The sequence below is a fragment of the Somniosus microcephalus genome, unplaced genomic scaffold (genome assembly GCF_052327205.1).
Source record: "Somniosus microcephalus isolate GS21.2 unplaced genomic scaffold, FLI_Smic_1.0 unresolved_chr5, whole genome shotgun sequence".
Taxonomy (NCBI): domain Eukaryota; kingdom Metazoa; phylum Chordata; class Chondrichthyes; order Squaliformes; family Somniosidae; genus Somniosus; species Somniosus microcephalus.
Window position 1 is genome coordinate 24,248,761 of NW_028225183.1, and position 23,530 is coordinate 24,272,290.

General features: G+C 46.1%; 7 non-coding genes across 7 annotated transcripts; all 7 read left to right on the forward strand.

The window, feature by feature from the left end:
* Positions 1-5,328: 5,328 nt before the first annotated feature.
* Positions 5,329-5,400, forward strand: trnad-guc (transfer RNA aspartic acid (anticodon GUC)). The gene has a single exon. It is a non-coding gene; the product is annotated as a tRNA-Asp (tRNA).
* A 6,029-nt stretch (positions 5,401-11,429) lies between these two features.
* Positions 11,430-11,501, forward strand: trnad-guc (transfer RNA aspartic acid (anticodon GUC)). The gene has a single exon. It is a non-coding gene; the product is annotated as a tRNA-Asp (tRNA).
* A 2,729-nt stretch (positions 11,502-14,230) lies between these two features.
* On the forward strand, positions 14,231-14,302 carry trnae-uuc (transfer RNA glutamic acid (anticodon UUC)). Its single transcript has one exon. It is a non-coding gene; the product is annotated as a tRNA-Glu (tRNA).
* A 1,191-nt stretch (positions 14,303-15,493) lies between these two features.
* trnad-guc (transfer RNA aspartic acid (anticodon GUC)) lies at positions 15,494-15,565 on the forward strand. Its single transcript has one exon. It is a non-coding gene; the product is annotated as a tRNA-Asp (tRNA).
* A 1,946-nt stretch (positions 15,566-17,511) lies between these two features.
* On the forward strand, positions 17,512-17,583 carry trnad-guc (transfer RNA aspartic acid (anticodon GUC)). Its single transcript has one exon. It is a non-coding gene; the product is annotated as a tRNA-Asp (tRNA).
* Positions 17,584-19,537: 1,954 nt separating this feature from the next.
* Positions 19,538-19,609, forward strand: trnad-guc (transfer RNA aspartic acid (anticodon GUC)). The gene has a single exon. It is a non-coding gene; the product is annotated as a tRNA-Asp (tRNA).
* A 1,963-nt stretch (positions 19,610-21,572) lies between these two features.
* On the forward strand, positions 21,573-21,644 carry trnad-guc (transfer RNA aspartic acid (anticodon GUC)). The gene has a single exon. It is a non-coding gene; the product is annotated as a tRNA-Asp (tRNA).
* Positions 21,645-23,530: the final 1,886 nt, after the last annotated feature.

The window sequence follows — 23,530 nt, forward strand, 5'->3', positions numbered from 1 at the left end:
CAGATAAATCCCCTGGACCTGATGGCTTACATCCTAGGGTCTTGAGGGAAGTGGCGGTAGGGATTGTGGATGCATTGGTAATAATTTTCCAAAACTCCCTGGACTCAGCAAAGGTCCCAGCAGATTGGAAAACTGCTAATGCAACACCCTTATTTAAAAAAGGTAGTAGGCAGAAGGCTGAAAACTACAGACCTGTTAGCCTAATATCTGTGGTTTGTAAAATTTTAGAGTCCATTATTAAGGAGACAGTAACGGGACATTTGGATAAACATAATTTAATAGGACAAAGTCAGCATGGTTTTATGAAGGGGAAGTCATGTTTGACAAATTTGCTTGTGTACTTTGAGGAACTAACATACAGGGTGGATAAAGGGGGACCAGTGGATGTATTGTATTTAGACTTCCAAAAGGCATTTGACAAGGTGCCACACAAAAGATTATTACTCAAGATAAAAAATCATGGGATTAGGGGTAATATTCTGGCATGGGTGCAGGATTGGCTATCTAACAGAAAGTAGAGAGTTAGGATAAATGGTTCGTTCTCAGACTGGCAATCAGTAACTATTGGTGTCCCGCAGGGGCCAGTGCTGGGTCCCCAACACTTTGCAATCTATATTAATGATTTGGAGGAGGGGACCGAGTGTAACATATCAAAGTTTGCAGATGATACAAAGATGGGAAGGAAAGTAGTGAATGAGGAGGACATAAAAAACCTGCAAAGGGAGATAGACAGGCTACGTTAGTGGGCAGCGATTTGCCAGATGGAATACAATCCTGGAAAGTGTGAGGTTATGCACTTTGGCAGAAAAAAATCATAGAGCAAGTTATTATCTTAATGGCAAGAAACTGGAAAGTACTGTAATACAAAGGGATCTGGGGGTCCTGGTGCACGAAACACAAAAAGTTAGTATGCAGGTGTAGCAAGTGATCAAGAAGGCCAATGGAATGTTGGCTTTTATTGCTTGGGGGACAGAATATATAAAAACAGGGAGGTATTGTTGCAGTTGTACAAGGTATTGGTGAGCCCGCACCTGGAATACTGCATACTGTTTTGTTGTCCATACTTAAGAAAATACATACTTGCTCTCGAGTCAGTACAAAGAAGGTTCACTCGATTAATCCCAGGGATCAGGGGCTGGTCATATGAGAGAGGTTGAGTAGATTGGGACACTACTCAATGGAGTTCAGAAGAATGAGAGGCGATCTTATTGAAATATATAAGATTGTGAAGGGGCTTGATCGGGTGGATGTGGTGAGGATGTTCCCAATGATGGCTGAAACTAGAACTAGGGGGCATAATCTTAGACTAAGGGGCTGCTCTTTCAAACTGAGATGAGGAGAAACTTCTTCAATCAGAGGGTAGTAGGTCTGTGGAATTTGCTGCCCCAGAAAGCTGTGGAAGCTACATATTTAAATAAATTTAAAACAGAAATTGACAGTTTCTTAGAATTAACGGGAATTAGGTGTTACGGGGAGCCGGCAGGAAATTGAACATGAGTCTATGTTCGGAACGGTCATGGCCCTGTGGGTAAAGGAGCGGGCTCAGTGGCCATGTAGCCTGGTTCTGCTCCTACTTCTTATGTTCTAATTATGTGTTAGATTGCAGGAGATGGTTCTATTCCTGTTCCTGGCTGGGGTGGAAATCAACTTTTACAGAATGTAAGTACTGTAGAAAATATAGGGACAGTGATCTCCTGGACGAGTTGCGATCGCCCAGATGGGTCGGAGAGGAATTTCCCAGATTTTTATCTCCCAAATTGGCCATTGGGTTTTTTATCAGGTTTTTCGCCTCTCCCAGGAGATCACATGGGTTCGGGAGGGATGCAGAGTAATAGTAGATTTGAGGTTAGGATCAGATCAGCCATGATCTATTGAATGCTGGAGCAGGCTCGAGGGGCCGATTAGCCTACTCCTGCTCCTATTTCTCATGTTCTTTTGTTTGCTGCTTTATCTGTCCAATTGATATGTCCTCTCCTTGGAACTTATGCTATCATTAATTTCCCTTGTTAGCCAATGTTGAGGGAGTCAAGGGTTATGGGGTGCGGACGTTGAGCCGAAGATCTGATCAGCCATGATCTTATTGAATGGCGGGGCATGCTGGAGTGTCCGAATGGCATACTCCTGCTCCAATTTCTTCTGTACTTGTTTTAATTTCTGTCCCTTCTGCCACTTTGTCCCTCTGTTCCCAGGTCGATTATTGCTCTGACAGATTCTGCATCTTTCAGTTCCTCGTTAGCATAGTGGTGAGTATCCCCGCCTGTCATGATAACTTAACCTGAGCAGTAAGAAAAACATTACGCCTGAGCCCTTGCTGCGTAAGCCAATTCTCCCCATACTGATTATTTTGCTGGTTATCTTCAATCGGTGTCCTCTGGTTACCGTCACTCCTGCCACTGGCAAGCGTTTCTCCTTATTGCCTCTATCTGATCCCCTTATAATTTTGAAGGCCACTTATTAAATTTCCTCTTAACTTCTGAGGAAAACAATCCCAGACTCGCAACATAACTAAAGTCCCTTAAATCTCGGGCCAATCAGCAAGACGTCAAACTGAGGGTCTCGCTCTGTATGTCTATTTTTGTCTACCTCTTTGCCCCTGTCTCTCTCTGTATAGGATTCTGAGGATGCTTGACAGGATAGATGCAGGGAGGATATTTCTCCTCCTGGGGGAATCGATAACTTGGGGGCAGAGCTCAGAATCAGTGGTCGCCCAATTAAAACAGAGATGAGGAGGAATATCTTCTCTCAGAGTGTAGTGAAACTTTGGAATCCTCTACCCCAGAGAGCTGTGCAGGCGGAGTCATTGAATATAATCAAGGCGGAGACAGACATATGCTTGAGATACAGTGGAGTCACGGGTTTTGTGGAGTGGGCGGAAAAGTGGCGTTGATTCGAAGATCTGATCAGCCATGACATTATTGAATGGCGTGGCAGGCGCGACGAGGCGAATGGCACACCCCTGCTACAATTTCTTCTGTTCTTATTCTTATCTCTGTCCCTTCTGCCTCTTGTCCCTCTGTTCACAGGTCGATTTTTGCTCTGACAGATTCGGTATGTTTTAGTTCCTCATTAGTATAGCGGTGAATATCCCTGCCTGTAATGTGGAGATAGGGGTTCATCCCCCAAATTTAATCCTTTGGGCAGCTCCTTAAAATGCTCCTGGGAGAAGTTGAACAGGACAAAATGAACTAAAATAATTTAAAATATGTACTGGCATAAGAAGAACTGTATAACAATTCCCCCATATTAAATTTCCTCCTAACCGTCGCAGGAAAACAATCCCAGACTCTCAACATAACTGAAGTCCGTTGTTCTTCGGACCACTCTGCAAGACGTCAAACTGAGTCTGTCACGCGGGGGAACGGGGTTCAATTCCCCGACGGGGAGAATTTTTAACATTCCCAATTTTAAACCTTCAGGCAGCTGCTTAAAATGACCCTGGGAAAAGTTGAATAGAACAAAGTGAACTACAATAATTTTAAAATAGAAACTGGCATATGAAGAACTGTATAACAACTCCCAGCACCAGTTCCTCGCTAGTAGCGTGTTCTCCTTCTGATTGCCTTTTGTGTGGGGCACTGAGGAGGGAGACTGAAAATGAGATAACAGCGGGAGAAAGCACGACTGCTCTTTCAAAGAGACAGCACAGGCACGATTGGCCGAATGGCCTCCCACCGTGCTGCCAGCCTCCATGAATGCATGACACTGAGATGGATATCTGAGACATACCCACACAAAGAGAGCACATACGGGTATTTTGTGTGTATTTGCTGCTTTGTTTCAAGCACTGCATAACCATTTCCTCTACAATGTCGTGGATATTATCATGTTCAGTTTTCAATTTCCCGACGGCTTCTCTCTGACTTTATGCCTCTGACTCTGAGATAAGCATAGAAGGAAATATATGGCAAATGGAAGCCTGTGGCTTAGTGAACATGTCCTTTGTGTTCTCGTCTAAAAGATGTCCTCTTGTACGAAAAGTTTGCCTGGCGTGAAAGTGATCTGAATTTCAAAGCAGCAAGGAGGAAAGTCTGCGTTGCTCTGCTTGCTGGCAGGCAGCTTCTTGCAGCTTCACTGGTGGTCTAGTGGTTAAGATTCGGCGCTTTCACTGCCGCGGTCCGGGTTCGATTCCCGGTTAGGGAACAGTGCGTTTTGAGGCTGTTTGAAATGCCTCCAATCAATGCACCCGCGCGAAGCAATGTCTGCTCCTGATCAACCTTTGCAATTTCAACACTGCTGATGCCTCAACAGGTGCGCAATGCACTTCCTTGCCTTTTGTAAAATGCCTGCTGTTTCAAAGTCAGCAGGAAATTACATTTGGGACGAGACAATTTAAACGTGTACATGCCCACATTTAACTGCAGCTGACAGTGTCAGAACAGTCACTGTTATTATCAAACTTCCATGTATTTTCTTGCAGGCTGCACCCCCCTAACAAACATAGCTTATCACAGCACGGCTATCAATCAACTCAACGCCAGTTTGAAGAATGCAACATTTGAAAGTTAGCAACGTGTGCAAGACTTTAGTGAGAGAGAGTTGGGCCGTGATAACATTTCTAAGCAGTAAGATATTCAGTAGGCCTGAGCCCTTGCTGCGTAATACAATTCTCCCCATACTGATTCTGCTATCTTCAATTGGTCTCCTCTGGTTACCGTCATACCTGCCACTGGCAAGCGTTTCTCCTTATTACCTCAATCAAATCCCCTTGTAATTTTGAAAGCCTCTTATTAAATTTCCTCTTAACCGTCTGAGGAAAACAATCACAAACTCTCAACATAACTGAAGTTCCTTATCCCTCGGACCACTCTGCAAGACGTCAAACTGACTGTCTCGCTCTGTATGTCTATCTTTGTCTCCCTCTTTGTCCCTGTCTCTCTCTGTATAGGATTCTGAGGGTGCTTGACAGGATAGATGCAGGGAGGATCTTTCCCCTCCTGGGGGAATCTACAACTAGGGGGCAAAGCTCCAGGATATCCGGTCGCCCATTTAAAACGGAGATGAGGAGGAATTTGTTCTCTCAGAATGTCGTGAATCTTTGGAATCCTCTACCCCAGAGAGCTGTGGAGGCGGAGCCACTGAATATAATCAAGGTGGAGAGAGACATATATTTGAGCTGCAGTGGAGTCAAAGGTTATGGGGAGCGGGCAGGAAAGTGGCGTTGAGTAAAAGATCTGATCAGCCATGATCTTATTGAATGGCGGGGCAGGCTCGAGGGGCCGAATGGCCCACTCCTGCTCCTATTCCTTCTGTTCTTATTTCTGTCCCTTCTGCCTCTGTCCCTCTGTTCACAGGTCGATTTTTGCTCTGACAGATTCGGCACCTTTCAGTTCCTCGTTAGTATAGTGGTGAGTATCCCCGCCTGTCACGCGGGAGACCGGGGTTCAATTCCCCGACGGGGAGAATTTTTAACATCCCCAATTTTAAACCTTTGTGCAGCTCCTTAAAAAGACCCTGGGAAAAGTTGAATAGAACATAATGAACGAAAATAATTTTAAAATATGTACATGACGAAATTTATAACAACTCCCTGCACCAGTTCCTCGTTAGTAGAGTGTTCTCCTTCTGTTTGCCTGTTGTGTGGGGCTCTGAGGAGGGAGAGAGAAAATGAGATAACAGCGGGAGAAAGCACGACTGCTCTTTCAAAGAGACAGCACAGGCACGATTGGCCGAATGGCCGCCCACCGTGCTGCCAGCCTCCATGAATGCATGACACTGAGATGGATATCTGAGACATACCCACACAAAGAGAGCACATACGGGTATTTTGTGTGTGTTTGCTGCTTTGTCTCAAGCACTGCATAACCATTTCCTCGACAATGTCGTGGATATTATGATGTCAGTTTTCACTTCCCCGACGGCTTCTCTCTGACTTTATGCCTCTGTCTCTGAGAAAAGGATAGAAGGAAATATATGGCAAATGGACGCCTTCCCGCACTTGATGCTGTGGCTTAGTGAACATGTCCTTTGTGTTCTCGTCTAAAAGATGTCATCTTGTACGAAAGGTTTGCCTGGCGTTAAAGTGATCTGAATTTCAAAGCAGCAAGGAGGAAAGTCTGCGTTGCTCTGCTTGCTGGCAGGCAGCTTCTTGCAGCTTTTTGCAGCTTCCCTGGTGGTCTAGTGGTTAAGATTCGGCGCTTTCACTGCCGCGGCCCGGGTTCGATTCCCGGTTAGACAACAGTGCGTTTTGAGGCCGTTTGAAATGCTTCCAATCAATGCACGCGCGCGAAGCAATGTCTGCTCCTGATCAACCTTTAGCAATTTCAACACTGCTGCTGCCTCAACAGGTACACAATGCACTTCCTTGCCTTTTGTAAAATGCCTGCTGTTTCAAAGTCAGCAGGAAATTACATTTGGGACGAGACAATTTAAACGTGTACATGCCCACATTTAACTGCAGCTGACAGTGTCAGAACAGTCACGGTTATTATCAAACTTACATGTATTTTCTTGCAGGCTGCACCCCCCTAACAAACTTAGCTTATCACAGCACGGCTATCAATCAACTCAACGCCAGTTTGAAGAATGCAACATTTGAAAGTTAGCAAAGTGTGCAAGACTTTAGTGAGAGAGAGTTGGGCCGTGATAACATTTCTAAGCAGTAAGATATTCAGTAGGCCTGAGCCCTTGCTGCATAATACAATTCTCCCCATACTGATTCTGCTATCTTCAATTGGTCTCCTCTGGTTACCGTCATACCTGCCACTGGCAAGCGTTTCTCCTTATTACCTCAATCAAATCCCCTTGTAATTTTGAAAGCCTCTTATTAAATTTCCTCTTAAACGTCTGAGGAAAACAATCACAAACTCTCAACATAACTGAAGTTCCTTATCCCTCGGACCACTCTGCAAGACGTCAAACTGACTGTCTCGCTCTGTATGTCTATCTTTGTCTCCCTCTTTGTCCCTGTCTCTCTCTGTATAGGATTCTGAGGGTGCTTGACAGGATAGATGCAGGGAGGAAGTTTCCCCTCCTGGGGGAATCTACAACTAGGGTGCAAAGCTCCAGGATATCCGGTCGCCCATTTAAAACGGAGATGAGGAGGAATTTCTTCTCTCAGAATGTCGTGAATCTTTGGAATCCTCTACCCCAGAGAGCTGTGGAGGCGGAGCCACTGAATATATTCAAGGTGGAGATAGACATATATTTGAGCTGCAGTGGAGTCAAGGGTTATGGGGAGCGGGCAGGAAAGTGGCGTTGAGTAGAAGATCTGATCAGCCATGATCTTATTGAATGGCGGGGCAGGCTCGAGGGGCCGAATGGCCCACTCCTGCTCCTATTCCTTCTGTTCTTATTTCTGTCCCTTCTGCCTCTGTCCCTCTGTTCATAGGTCGATTTTTGCTGTGACAGATTCGGCACCTTTCAGTTCCTCGTTAGTATAGTGGTGAGTATCCCCGCCTGTCACGCGGGAGACCGGGGTTCAATTCCCTGACGGGGAGAATTTTTAACATCCCCAATTTTAAACCTTTGGACAGCTCCTTAAAAAGACCCTGGGAAAAGTTGAATAGAACAAAATGAACGAAAATAATTTTAAAATATGAACATGACGAAATTTATAACAACTCCCTGCACCAGTTCATCGTTAGTAGAGTGTTCTCCTTCTGTTTGCCTGTTGTGTGGGGCACTGAGGAGGGAGAGAGAAAATGAGATAACAGCGGGAGAAAGCACGACTGCTCTTTCAAAGAGACAGCACAGGCACGATTGGCCGAATGGCCTCCCACCGTGCTGCCAGCCTCCATGAATGCATGACACTGAGATGGATATCTGAGACATACCCACACAAAGAGAGCACATACGGGTATTTTGTATGTGTTTGCTGCTTTGTCTCAAGCACTGCATAACCATTTCCTGGACAATGTCGTGGATATTATGATGTTCAGTTTTCACTTCCCCGACGGCTTCTCTATGACTTTATGCCTCTGTCTCTGAGAAAAGCATAGAAGGAAATATATGGCAAATGGACCCCTTCCCGCACTTGATGCTGTGGCTTAGTGAACATGTCCTTTGTGTTCTCGTCTAAAAGATGTCATCTTGTCCGAAAAGTTTGCCTGGCGTGAAAATGATCTGAATTTCAAAGCAGCAAGGAGGAAAGTCTGCGTTGCTCTGCTTGCTGGCAGGCAGCTTCTTGCAGCTTCTTGCAGCTTCCCTGGTGGTCTAGTGGTTAGGATTCGGCGCTTTCACTGCCGCCGTCCGGGTTCGATTCCCGGTTAGGGAACAGTGCGTTTTGAGGCTGTTTGAAATGCCTCCAATCAATGCACCCGCGCGAAGCAATGTCTGCTCCTGATCAACCTTTGTAATTTCAACACTGCTGATGCCTCAACAGGTGCGCAATGCACTTCCTTGCCTTTTGTAAAATGCCTGCTGTTTCAAAGTCAGCAGGAAATTACATTTGGGACGAGACAATTTAAACGTGTACATGCCCACATTTAACTGCAGCTGACAGTGTCAGAACAGTCACTGTTATTATCAAACTTCCATGTATTTTCTTGCAGGCTGCACCCCCCTAACAAACATAGCTTATCACAGCACGGCTATCAATCAACTCAACGCCAGTTTGAAGAATGCAACATTTGAAAGTTAGCAACGTGTGCAAGACTTTAGTGAGAGAGAGTTGGGCCGTGATAACATTTCTAAGCAGTAAGATATTCAGTAGGCCTGAGCCCTTGCTGCGTAATACAATTCTCCCCATACTGATTCTGCTATCTTCAATTGGTCTCCTCTGGTTACCGTCATACCTGCCACTGGCAAGCGTTTCTCCTTATTACCTCAATCAAATCCCCTTGTAATTTTGAAAGCCTCTTATTAAATTTCCTCTTAACCGTCTGAGGAAAACAATCACAAACTCTCAACATAACTGAAGTTCCTTATCCCTCGGACCACTCTGCAAGACGTCAAACTGACTGTCTCGCTCTGTATGTCTATCTTTGTCTCCCTCTTTGTCCCTGTCTCTCTCTGTATAGGATTCTGAGGGTGCTTGACAGGATAGATGCAGGGAGGATGTTTCCCCTCCTGGGGGAATCTACAACTAGGGGGCAAAGCTCCAGGATATCCGGTCGCCCATTTAAAACGGTGATGAGGAGGAATTTGTTCTCTCAGAATGTCGTGAATCTTTGGAATCCTCTACCCCAGAGAGCTGTGGAGGCGGAGCCACTGAATATATTCAAGGTGGAGATAGACATATATTTGAGCTGCAGTGGAGTCAAGGGTTATGGGGAGCGGGCAGGAAAGTGGCGTTGAGTACAAGATCTGATCAGCCATGATCTTATTGAATGGCGGGGCAGGCTCGAGGGGCCGAATGGCCCACTCCTGCTCCTATTCCTTCTGTTCTTATTTCTGTCCCTTCTGTCCCTCTGTTCACAGGTCGATTTTTGCTCTGACAGATTCGGCACCTTTCAGTTCCTCGTTAGTATAGTGGTGAGTATCCCCGCCTGTCACGCGGGAGACCGAGGTTCAATTCCCCGACGGGGAGAATTTTTAACATCCCCAATTTTAAACATTTGGGCAGCTCCTTAAAAAGACCCTGGGAAAAGTTGAATAGAACAAAATGAACGAAAATAATTTTAAAATATGTACATGACGAAATTTATAACAACTCCCTGCACCAGTTCCTCGTTAGTAGAGTGTTCTCCTTCTGTTTGCCTGTTGTGTGGGGCTCTGAGGAGGAAGAGAGAAAATGAGATAACAGCGGGAGAAAGCACGACTGCTCTTTCAAAGAGACAGCACAGGCACGATTGGCCGAATGGCCTCCCACCGTGCTGCCAGCCTCCATGAATGCATGACACTGAGATGGATATCTGAGACATACCCACAAAAAGAGAGCACATACGGGTATTTTGTGTGTGTTTGCTGCTTTGTCTCAAGCACTGCATAACCATTTCCTCGACAATGTCGTGGATATTATGATGTCAGTTTTCACTTCCCCGACGGCTTCTCTCTGACTTTATGCCTCTGTCTCTGAGAAAAGGATAGAAGGAAATATATGGCAAATGGGCGCCTTCCCGCACTTGATGCTGTGGCTTAGTGAACATGTCCTTTGTGTTCTCGTCTAAAAGATGTCATCTTGTCCGAAAAGTTTGCCTGGCGTGAAAGTGATCTGAATTTCAAAGCAGCAAGGAGGAAAGTCTCCGTTGCTCTGCTTGCTGGCAGGCAGCTTCTTGCAGCTTTTTGCAGCTTCCCTGGTGGTCTAGTGATTAAGATTCGGCGCTTTCACTGCCGCGGTCCTGGTTCGATTCCCGGTTAGGGAACAGTGCGTTTTGAGGCTGTTTGAAATGCCTCCAATCAATGCACCCGCGCGAAGCAATGTCTGCTCCTGATCAACCTTTGCAATTTCAACACTGCTGATGCCTCAACAGGTGCGCAATGCACTTCCTTGCCTTTTGTAAAATGCCTGCTGTTTCAAAGTCAGCAGGAAATTACATTTGGGACGAGACAATTTAAACGTGTACATGCCCACATTTAACTGCAGCTGACAGTGTCAGAACAGTCACTGTTATTATCAAACTTCCATGTATTTTCTTGCAGGCTGCACCCCCCTAACAAACATAGCTTATCACAGCACGGCTATCAATCAACTCAACGCCAGTTTGAAGAATGCAACATTTGAAAGTTAGCAACGTGTGCAAGACTTTAGTGAGAGAGAGTTGGGCCGTGATAACATTTCTAAGCAGTAAGATATTCAGTAGGCCTGAGCCCTTGCTGCGTAATACAATTCTCCCCATACTGATTCTGCTATCTTCAATTGGTCTCCTCTGGTTACCGTCATACCTGCCACTGGCAAGCGTTTCTCCTTATTACCTCAATCAAATCCCCTTGTAATTTTGAAAGCCTCTTATTAAATTTCCTCTTAACCGTCTGAGGAAAACAATCACAAACTCTCAACATAACTGAAGTTCCTTATCCCTCGGACCACTCTGCAAGACGTCAAACTGACTGTCTCGCTCTGTATGTCTATCTTTGTCTCCCTCTTTGTCCCTGTCTCTCTCTGTATAGGATTCTGAGGGTGCTTGACAGGATAGATGCAGGGAGGATGTTTCCCCTCCTGGGGGAATCTACAACTAGGGGGCAAAGCTCCAGGATATCCGGTCGCCCATTTAAAACGGTGATGAGGAGGAATTTGTTCTCTCAGAATGTCGTGAATCTTTGGAATCCTCTACCCCAGAGAGCTGTGGAGGCGGAGCCACTGAATATATTCAAGGTGGAGATAGACATATATTTGAGCTGCAGTGGAGTCAAGGGTTATGGGGAGCGGGCAGGAAAGTGGCGTTGAGTACAAGATCTGATCAGCCATGATCTTATTGAATGGCGGGGCAGGCTCGAGGGGCCGAATGGCCCACTCCTGCTCCTATTCCTTCTGTTCTTATTTCTGTCCCTTCTGCATCTGTCCCTCTGTTCACAGGTCGATTTTTGCTCTGACAGATTCGGCACCTTTCAGTTCCTCGTTAGTATAGTGGTGAGTATTCCCGCCTGTCACGCGGGAGACCGGGGTTCAATTCCCCGACGGGGAGAATTTTTAACATCCCCAATTTTAAACATTTGAGCAGCTCCTTAAAAAGACCCTGGGAAAAGTTGAATAGAACAAAATGAACGAAAATAATTTTAAAATATGTACATGACGAAATTTATAACAACTCCCTGCACCAGTTCCTCGTTAGTAGAGTGTTCTCCTTCTGTTTGCCTGTTGTGTGGGGCTCTGAGGAGGGAGAGAGAAAATGAGATAACAGCGGGAGAAAGCACGACTGCTCTTTCAAAGAGACAGCACAGGCACGATTGGCCGAATGGCCTCCCACCGTGCTGCCAGCCTCCATGAATGCATGACACTGAGATGGATATCTGAGACATACCCACACAAAGAGAGCACATACGGGTATTTTGTGTGTGTTTGCTGCTTTGTCTCAAGCACTGCATAACCATTTCCTGGACAATGTCGTGGATATTATGATGTCAGTTTTCACTTCCCCGACGGCTTCTCTCTGACTTTATGCCTCTGTCTCTGAGAAAAGGATAGAAGGAAATATATGGCAAATGGGCGCCTTCCCGCACTTGATGCTGTGGCTTAGTGAACATGTCCTTTGTGTTCTCGTCTAAAAGATGTCATCTTGTCCGAAAAGTTTGCCTGGCGTGAAAGTGATCTGAATTTCAAAGCAGCAAGGAGGAAAGTCTGCGTTGCTCTGCTTGCTGGCAGGCAGCTTCTTGCAGCTTTTTGCAGCTTCCCTGGTGGTCTAGTGGTTAAGATTCGGCGCTTTCACTGCCGCGGCCCGGGTTCGATTCCCGATTAAGGAACAGTGCGTTTTGATACTGTTTGAAATGTCTCCAATCAATGCACCCGCGCGAAGCAATGTCTGCTCCTGATCAACCTTTGCAATTTCAACACTGCTGCTGCCTCAACAGGTACACAATGCACTTCCTTGCCTTTTGTAAAATGCCTGCTGTTTCAAAGTCAGCAGGAAATTACATTTGGGACGAGACAATTTAAACGTGTACATGCCCACATTTAACTGCAGCTGACAGTGTCAGAACAGTCACGGTTATTATCAAACTTCCATGTATTTTCTTGCAGGCTGCACCCCCCTAACAAACTTAGCTTATCACAGCACGGCTATCAATCAACTCAACGCCAGTTTGAAGAATGCAACATTTGAAAGTTAGCAACGTGTGCAAGACTTTAGTGAGAGAGAGTTGGGCCGTGATAACATTTCTAAGCAGTAAGATATTCAGTAGGCCTGAGCCCTTGCTGCGTAATACAATTCTCCCCATACTGATTCTGCTATCTTGAATTGGTCTCCTCTGGTTACCGTCATACCTGCCACTGGCAAGCGTTTCTCCTTATTACCTCAATCAAATCCCCTTGTAATTTTGAAAGCCTCTTATTAAATTTCCTCTTAACCGTCTGAGGAAAACAATCACAAACTCTCAACATAACTGAAGTTCCTTATCCCTCGGACCACTCTGCAAGACGTCAAACTGACTGTCTCGCTCTGTATGTCTATCTTTGTCTCCCTCTTTGTCCCTGTCTCTCTCTGTTTCGGATTCTGAGGTTGCTTGACAGGATAGATGCAGGGAGGATGTTTCCCCTCCTGGGGGAATCTACAACTAGGGGGCAAAGCTCCAGGATATCCGGTCGCCCATTTAAAACGGAGATGAGGAGGAATTTCTTCTCTCAGAATGTCGTGAATCTTTGGAATCCTCTACCCCAGAGAGCTGTGGAGGCGGAGCCACTGAATATATTCAAGGTGGAGGTAGACATATATTTGAGCTGCAGTGGAGTCAAGGGTTATGGGGAGCGGGCAGGAAAGTGGCGTTGAGTAGAAGATCTGATCAGCCATGATCTTATTGAATGGCGGGGCAGGTTCGAGGGGCCGAATGGCCCACTCCTGCTCCTATTCCTTCTATTCTTATTTCTGTCCCTTCTGCCTCTGTCCCTCTGTTCATAGGTCGATTTTTGCTTTGATAGATTCGGTACCTTTCAGTTCCTCGTTAGTATAGTGGTGAGTATCCCCGCCTGTTACGCGGGAGACCGGGGTTCAATTCCCTGACGGGGAGAATTTTTAACATCCCCAATTTTAAACCTTTGGGCAGCTCCTTAAAAAGACCCTGGGAAAAGTTGAATAGAACAAAATGAACGAAAATAATTTTAAAATATGAACATGACGAAATTTATAACAACTCCCTGCACCAGTTCCTCGTTAGTAGAGTGTTCTCCTTCTGTTTGCCTGTTGTGTGGGGCACTGAGGAGGGAGAGAGAAAATGAGATAACAGCGGGAGAAAGCACGACTGCTCTTTCAAAGAGACGGCACAGGCACGATTGGCCGAATGGCCTCCCACCGTGCTGCCAGCCTCCATGAATGCATGACACTGAGATGGATATCTGAGACATACCCACACAAAGAGAGCACATACGGGTATTTTGTGTGTGTTTGCTGCTTTGTCTCAAGCACTGCATAACCATTTCCTGGACAATGTCGTGGATATTATGATGTTCAGTTTTCACTTCCCCGACGGCTTCTCTCTGACTTTATGCCTCTGTCTCTGAGAAAAGCATAGAAGGAAATATATGGCAAATGGACCCCTTCCCGCACTTGATGCTGTGGCTTAGTGAACATGTCCTTTGTGTTCTCGTCTAAAAGATGTCATCTTGTACGAAAAGTTTGCCTGGCGTGAAAGTGATCTGAATTTCAAAGCAGCAAGGAGGAAAGTCTGCGTTGCTCTGCTTGCTGGCAGGCAGCTTCTTGCAGCTTCCCTGGTGGTTTAGTGGTTAGGATTCGGCGCTTTCACCGCCGCGGCCCGGGTTCGATTCCCGGTTAGGGAACAGTGCGTTTTGAGGCTGTTTGAAATGCCACCAATCAATGCACCGGCGCGAAGCAATGTCTGCTCCTGATCAACCTTTGCAATTTCAACACTGCTGCCTCAACAGGTACACAATGCACTTCCTTGCCTTTTGTAAAATGCCTGCTGTTTCAAAGTCACCAGGAAATTACATTTGGGATGAGACAATTTAAACGTGTACATGCCCACATTTAACTGCAGCTGACAGTGTCAGAACAGTCACTGTTATTATCAAACTTCCATGTATTTTCTTGCAGGCTGCACCCCCCTAACAAACATAGCTTATCACAGCACGGCTATCAATCAACTCAACGCCAGTTTGAAGAATGCAACATTTGAAAGTTAGCAACGTGTGCAAGACTTTAGTGAGAGAGAGTTGGGCCGTGATAACATTTCTAAGCAGTAAGATATTCAGTAGGCCTGAGCCCTTGCTGCGTAATACAATTCTCCCCATACTGATTCTGCTATCTTGAATTGGTCTCCTCTGGTTACCGTCATACCTGCCACTGGCAAGCGTTTCTCCTTATTACCTCAATCAAATCCCCTTGTAATTTTGAAAGCCTCTTATTAAATTTCCTCTTAACCGTCTGAGGAAAACAATCACAAACTCTCAACATAACTGAAGTTCCTTATCCCTCGGACCACTCTGCAAGACGTCAAACTGACTGTCTCGCTCTGTATGTCTATCTTTGTCTCCCTCTTTGTCCCTGTCTCTCTCTGTATAGGATTCTGAGTGTGCTTGACAGGATAGATGCAGGGAGGATGTTTCCCCTCCTGGGGGAATCTACAACTAGGGGGCAAAGCTCCAGGATATCCGGTCGCCCATTTAAAACGGAGATGAGGAGGAATTTCTTCTCTCAGAATGTCGTGAATCTTTGGAATCCTCTACCCCAGAGAGCTGTGGAGGCGGAGCCACTGAATATATTCAAGGTGGAGATAGACATATATTTGAGCTGCAGTGGAGTCAAGGGTTATGGGGAGCGGGCAGGAAAGTGGCGTTGAGTACAAGATCTGATCAGCCATGATCTTAATGAATGGCGGGGCAGGCTCGAGGGGCGGAATGGCCCACTCCTGCTCCTATTCCTTCTGTTCTTATTCTTATTTCTGTCCCTTCTGCCTCTGTCCCTCTGTTCACAGGTCGATTTTTGCTCTGACAGATTCGGCACCTTTCAGTTCCTCGTTAGTATAGTGGTGAGTATCCCCGCCTGTCACGCGGGAGACCGGGGTTCAATTCCCCGACGGGGAGAATTTTTAACATCCCCAATTTTAAACCTTTGGGCAGCTCCTTAAAAAGACCCTGGGAAAAGTTGAATAGAACAAAATGAACGAAAATAATTTTAAAATATGTACATGACGAAATTTATAACAACTCCCTGCACCAGTTCCTCGTTAGTAGAGTGTTCTCCTTCTGTTTGCCTGTTGTGTGGGGCTCTGAGGAGGGAGAGAGAAAATGAGATAACAGCGGGAGAAAGCACGACTGCTCTTTCAAAGAGACAGCACAGGCACGATTGGCCGAATGGCCTCCCACCGTGCTGCCAGCCTCCATGAATGCATGACACTGAGATGGATATCTGAGACATACCCACACAAAGAGAGCACATACGGGTATTTTGTGTGTGTTTGCTGCTTTGTCTCAAGCACTGCATAACCATTTCCTCGACAATGTCGTGGATATTATGATGTTCAGTTTTCACTTCCCCGACGGCTTCTCTCTGACTTTATGCCTCTGTCTCTGAGAAAAGCATAGAAGGAAATATATGGCAAATGGACGCCTTCCCGCACTTGATGCTGTGGCTTAGTGAACATGTCCTTTGTGTTCTCGTCTAAAAGATGTCATCTTGTACGAAAAGTTTGCCTGGCGTTAAAGTGATCTGAATTTCAAAGCAGCAAGGAGGAAAGTCTGCGTTGCTCTGCTTGCTGGCAGGCAGCTTCTTGCAGCTTTTCTGGTGGTCTAGTGGTTAGGATTCGGCGCTTTCACCGCCGCGGCCCGGGTTCGATTCCCGATTAGAAAACAGTGCGTTTTGAGGCTGTTTGAAATGCCTCCAATCAATGCACCCGCGCGAAGCAATGCCTGCTCCTGATCAACCTTTTCAATTTCAACACTGCTGCTGCCTCAACAGGTACACAATGCACTTCCTTGCCTTTTGTAAAATGCCTGCTGTTTCAAAGTCAGCAGGAAATTACATTTGGGACGAGACAATTTAAACGTGTACATGCCCACATTTAACTGCAGCTGACAGTGTCAGAACAGTCACGGTTATTATCAAACTTCCATATATTTTCTTGCAGGCTGCACCCCCCTAACAAACTTAGCTTATCACAGCACGGCTATCAATCAACTCAACGCCAGTTTGAAGAATGCAACATTTGAAAGTTAGCAAAGTGTGCAAGACTTTAGTGAGAGAGAGTTGGGCCGTGATAACATTTCTAAGCAGTAAGATATTCAGTAGGCCTGAGCCCTTGCTGCATAATACAATTCTCCCCATACTGATTCTGCTATCTTCAATTGGTCTCCTCTGGTTACCGTCATACCTGCCACTGGCAAGCGTTTCTCCTTATTACCTCAATCAAATCCCCTTGTAATTTTGAAAGCCTCTTATTAAATTTCCTCTTAACCGTCTGAGGAAAACAATCACAAACTCTCAACATAACTGAAGTTCCTTATCCCTCGGACCACTCTGCAAGACGTCAAACTGACTGTCTCGCTCTGTATGTCTATCTTTGTCTCCCTCTTTGTCCCTGTCTCTCTCTGTATAGGATTCTGAGGGTGCTTGACAGGATAGATGCAGGGAGGATGTTTCCCCTCCTAGGGGAATCTACAACTAGGGGGCAAAGCTCCAGGATATCCGGTCGCCCATTTAAAACGGAGATGAGGAGGAATTTCTTCTCTCAGAATGTCGTGAATCTTTGGAATCCTCTACCCCAGAGAGCTGTGGAGGCGGAGCCACTGAATATATTCAAGGTGGAGATAGACATATATTTGAGCTGCAGTGGAGTCAAGGGTTATGGGGAGCGGGCAGGAAAGTGGCGTTGAGTAGAAGATCTGATCAGCCATGATCTTATTGAATGGCGGGGCAGGCTCGAGGGGCCGAATGGCCCACTCCTGCTCCTATTCCTTCTGTTCTTATTCTTATTTCTGGTCCCTCTGTTCACAGGTCGATTTTTGCTCTGACAGATTCGCCACCTTTTAGTTCCTCGTTAGTATAGTGGTGAGTATCCCCGCCTGTCACGCGGGAGACCGGGGTTCAATTCCCCGACGGGGAGAATTTTTAACATCCCCAATTTTAAACCTTTGGGCAGCTCCTTAAAAAGACCCTGGCAAAATTTGAATAGAACAAAATGAACGAAAATAATTTTAAAATATGTACATGACGAAATTTATAACAACTCCCTGCACCAGTTCCTCGTTAGTAGAGTGTTCTCCTTCTGTTTGCCTGTTGTGTGGGGCACTGAGGAGGGAGAGAGAAAATGAGATAACAGCGGGAGAAAGCACGACTGCTCTTTCAAAGAGACAGCACAGGCACGATTGGCCGAATGGCCTCCCACCGTGCTGCCAGCCTCCATGAATGCATGACACTGAGATGGATATCTGAGACATACCCACACAAAGAGAGCACATACGGGTATTTTGTGTGTGTTTGCTGCTTTGTCTCAAGCACTGCATAACCATTTCCTGGACAATGTCGTGGATATTATGATGTTCAGTTTTCACTTCCCCGACGGCTTCTCTCTGACTTTATGCCTCTGTCTCTGAGAAAAGCATAGAAGGTAATATATGGCAAATGGACCCCTTCCCGCACTTGATGCCGTGGCTTAGTGAACATGTCCTTTGTGTTCTCGTCGAAAAGATGTCATCTTGTACGAAAAGTTTGCCTGGCGTGAAAGTGATCTGAATTTCAAAGCAGCAAGGAGGAAAGTCTGCGTTGCTCTGCTTGCTGGCAGACAGCTTTTTACAGCTTCCCTGGTGGTCTAGTGGTTAAGATTCGGCGCTTTCACTGCCGCGGCCCGGGTTCGATTCCCGATTAGGGAACAGTGCGTTTTGAGGCTGTTTGAAATGCCTCCAATCAATGCACCCGCGCGAAGCAATGCCTGCTCCTGATCAACCTTTGCAATTTCAACACTGCTGCTGCCTCAACAGGGACACAATGCAGTTCCTTGCCTTTTGTAAAATGCCTGCTGTTTCAAAGTCAGCAGGAAATTACATTTGTGACGAGACAATTTAAACGTGTACATGCCCACATTTAACTGCAGCTGACAGTGTCAGAACAGTCACGGTTATTATCAAACTTCCATGTATTTTCTTGCAGGCTGCACCCCCCTAACAAACTTAGCTTATCACAGCACGGCTATCAATCAACTCAACGCCAGTTTGAAGAATGCAACATTTGAAAGTTAGCAACGTGTGCAAGACTTTAGTGAGAGAGAGTTGGGCCGTGATAACATTTCTAAGCAGTAAGATATTCAGTAGGCCTGAGCCCTTGCTGCGTAATACAATTCTCCCCATACTGATTCTGCTATCTTCAATTGGTCTCCTCTGGTTACCGTCATACCTGCCACTGGCAAGCGTTTCTCCTTATTACCTCAATCAAATCCCCTTGTAATTTTGAAAGCCTCTTATTAAATTTCCTCTTAACCGTCTGAGGAAAACAATCACAAACTCTCAACATAACTGAAGTTCCTTATCCCTCGGACCACTCTGCAAGACGTCAAACTGAGTGTCTCGCTCTGTATGTCTATCTTTGTCTCCCTCTTTGTCCCTGTATCTCTCTGTATATGATTCTGAGGGTGCTTGACAGGATAGATGCAGGGAGGATGTTTCCCCTCCTGGGGGAATCTACAACTAGGGGGCAAAGCTCCAGGATATCCGGTCGCCCATTTAAAACGGAGATGAGGAGGAATTTCTTCTCTCAGAATGTCGTGAATCTTTGGAATCCTCTACCCCAGAGAGCTGTGGAGGCGGAGCCACTGAATATATTCAAGGTGGAGATAGACATATATTTGAGCTGCAGTGGAGTCAAGGGTTATGGGGAGCGGGCAGGAAAGTGGCGTTGAGTAGAAGATCTGAGCAGCCATGATCTTATTGAATGGCGGGGCAGGCTCGAGGGGCCGAATGGCCCACTCCTGCTCCTATTCCTTCTATTCTTATTTCTGTCCCTTCTGCCTCTGTCCCTCTGTTCACAGGTCGATTTTTGCTCTGACAGATTCGGCACCTTTCAGTTCCTCGTTAGTATAGTGGTGAGTATCCCCGCCTGTCACGCGGGAGACCGGGGTTCAATTCCCCGACGGGGAGAATTTTTAACATCCCCAATTTTAAACCTTTGGGCAGCTCCTTAAAAAGACCCTGGGAAAAGTTGAATAGAACAAAATGAACGAAAATAATTTTAAAATATGTACATGACGAAATTTATAACAACTCCCTGCACCAGTTCCTCGTTAGTAGAGTGTTCTCCTTCTGTTTGCCTGTTGTGTGGGGCACTGAGGAGGGAGAGAGAAAATGAGATAACAGCGGGAGAAAGCACGACTGCTCTTTCAAAGAGACAGCACAGGCACGATTGGCCGAATGGCCTCCCACCGTGCTGCCAGCCTCCATGAATGCATGACACTGAGATGGATATCTGAGACATACCCACACAAAGAGAGCACATACGGGTATTTTGTGTGTGTTTGCTGCTTTGTCTCAAGCACTGCATAACCATTTCCTGGACAATGTCGTGGATATTATGATGTTCAGTTTTCACTTCCCCGACGGCTTCTCTCTGACTTTATGCCTCTGTCTCTGAGAAAAGCATAGAAGGAAATATATGGCAAATGGACCCCTTCCCGCACTTGATGCTGTGGCTTAGTGAACATGTCCTTTGTGTTCTCGTCTAAAAGATGTCATCTTGTACGAAAAGTTTGCCTGGCGTGAAAGTGATCTGAATTTCAAAGCAGCAAGGAGGAAAGTCTGCGTTGCTCTGCTTGCTGGCAGGCAGATTCTTGCAGCTTCTTGCAGCTTCCCTCGTGGTTAGGATTCGGCGCTTTCACCGCCGCGGCCCGTGGTTCGATTCCCGGTTAAGGAACAGTGCGTTTTGAGGCTGTTTGAAATGCCTCCAATCAATGCACCCGCGCGAAGCAATGTCTACTCCTGATCAACCTTTGCAATTTCAACACTGCTGCTGCCTCAACAGGTACACAATGCACTTCCTTGCCTTTTGTAAAATGCCTGCTGTTTCAAAGTCAGCAGGAAATTACATTTGGGACGAGACAATTTAAACGTGTACATGCCCACATTTAACTGCAGCTGACAGTGTCAGAACAGTCACGGTTATTATCAAACTTCCATGTATTTTCTTGCAGGCTGCACCCCCCTAACAAACTTAGCTTATCACAGCACGGCTATCAATCAACTCAACGCCAGTTTGAAGAATGCAACATTTGAAAGTTAGCAACGTGTGCAAGACTTTAGTGAGAGAGAGTTGGGCCGTGATAACATTTCTAAGCAGTAAGATATTCAGTAGGCCTGAGCCCTTGCTGCGTAATACAATTCTCCCCATACTGATTCTGCTATCTTCAATTGGTCTCCTCTGGTTACCGTCATACCTGCCACTGGCAAGCGTTTCTCCTTATTACCTCAATCAAATCCCCTTGTAATTTTGAAAGCCTCTTATTAAATTTCCTCTTAACCGTCTGAGGAAAACAATCACAAACTCTCAACATAACTGAAGTTCCTTATCCCTCGGACCACTCTGCAAGACGTCAAACTGACTGTCTCGCTCTGTATGTCTATCTTTGTCTCCCTCTTTGTCCCTGTCTCTCTCTGTATAGGATTCTGAGGGTGCTTGACAGGATAGATGCAGGGAGGATGTTTCCCCTCCTGGGGGAATCTACAACTCGGGGGCAAAGCTCCAGGATATCCGGTCGCCTATTTAAAACGGAGATGAGGAGGAATTTGTTCTCTCAGAATGTCGTGAATCTTTGGAATCCTCTACCCCAGAGAGCTGTGGAGGCGGAGCCACTGAATATATTCAAGGTGGAGATAGACATATATTTGAGCTGCAGTGGAGTCAAGGGTTATGGGGAGCGGGCAGGAAAGTGGCGTTGAGTATAAGATCTGATCAGCCATGATCTTATTGAATGGCGGGGCAGGCTCGAGGGGCCGAATGGCCCACTCCTGCTCCTGTTCCTTCTGTTCTTATTCTAATTTCTGTCCCTTCTGCCTCTGTCCCTCTGTTCACAGGTCGATTTTTGCTCTGACAGATTCGGCACCTTTCAGTTCCTCGTTAGTATAGTGGTGAGTATCCCCGCCTGTCACGCGGGAGACCGGGGTTCAATTCCCCGACGGGGAGAATTTTTAACATCCCCAATTTTAAACCTTTGGGCAGCTCCTTAAAAAGACCCTGGGAAAAGTTGAATAGAACAAAATGAACGAAAATAATTTTAAAATATGTACATGACGAAATTTATAACAACTCCCTGCACCAGTTCCTCGTTAGTAGAGTGTTCTCCTTCTGTTTGCCTGTTGTGTGGGGCACTGAGGAGGGAGAGAGAAAATGAGATAACAGCGGGAGAAAGCACGACTGCTCTTTCAAAGAGACAGCACAGGCACGATTGGCCGAATGGCCTCCCACCGTGCTGCCAGCCTCCATGAATGCATGACACTGAGATGGATATCTGAGACATACCCACACAAAGAGAGCACATACGGGTATTTTGTGTGTGTTTGCTGCTTTGTCTCAAGCACTGCATAACCATTTCCTGGACAATGTCGTGGATATTATGATGTTCAGTTTTCACTTCCCCGACGGCTTCTCTCTGACTTTATGCCTCTGTCTCTGAGAAAAGCATAGAAGGTAATATATGGCAAATGGACCCCTTCCCGCACTTGATGCTGTGGCTTAGTGAACATGTCCTTTGTGTTCTCGTCTAAAAGATGTCATCTTGTACGAAAAGTTTGCCTGGCGTGAAAGTGATCTGAATTTCAAAGCAGCAAGGAGGAAAGTCTGCGTTGCTCTGCTTGCTGGCAGGCAGCTTTTTGCAGCTTCCCTGGTGGTCTAGTGGTTAAGATTCGGCGCTTTTACTGCCGCGGCCCGGGTTCGATTCCCGATTAGGGAACAGTGCGTTTTGAGACTGTTTGAAATGCCTCCAATCAATGCACCCGCGCGAAGCAATGCCTGTTCCTGATCAACCTTTGCAATTTCAACACTGCTGCTGCCTCAACAGGTACACAATGCACTTCCTTGCCTTTTGTAAAATGCCTGCTGTTTCAAAGTCAGCAGGAAATTACATTTGGGACGAGACAATTTAAACGTGTACATGCCCACATTTAACTGCAGCTGACAGTGTCAGAACAGTCACGGTTATTATCAAACTTCCATGTATTTTCTTGCAGGCTGCACCCCCTAACAAACTTAGCTTATCACAGCACGGCTATCAATCAACTCAACGCCAGTTTGAAGAATGCAACATTTGAAAGTTAGCAACGTGTGCAAGACTTTAGTGAGAGAGAGTTGGGCCGTGATAACATTTCTAAGCAGTAAGATATTCAGTAGGCCTGAGCCCTTGCTGCGTAATACAATTCTCCCCATACTGATTCTGCTATCTTCAATTGGTCTCCTCTGGTTACCGTCATACCTGCCACTGGCAAGCGTTTCTCCTTATTACCTCAATCAAATCCCCTTGTAATTTTGAAAGCCTCTTATTAAATTTCCTCTTAACCGTCTGAGGAAAACAATCACAAACTCTCAACATAACTGAAGTTCCTTATCCCTCGGACCACTCTGCAAGACGTCAAACTGACTGTCTCGCTCTGTATGTCTATCTTTGTCTCCCTCTTTGTCCCTGTCTCTCTCTGTATAGGATTCTGAGGGTGCTTGACAGGATAGATGCAGGGAGGATGTTTCCCCTCCTGGGGGAATCTACAACTCGGGGGCAAAGCTCCAGGATATCCGGTCGCCTATTTAAAACGGAGATGAGGAGGAATTTGTTCTCTCAGAATGTCGTGAATCTTTGGAATCCTCTACCCCAGAGAGCTGTGGAGGCGGAGCCACTGAATATATTCAAGGTGGAGATAGACATATATTTGAGCTGCAGTGGAGTCAAGGGTTATGGGGAGCGGGCAGGAAAGTGGCGTTGAGTATAAGATCTGATCAGCCATGATCTTATTGAATGGCGGGGCAGGCTCGAGGGGCCGAATGGCCCACTCCTGCTCCGATTCCTTCTGTTCTTATTTCTG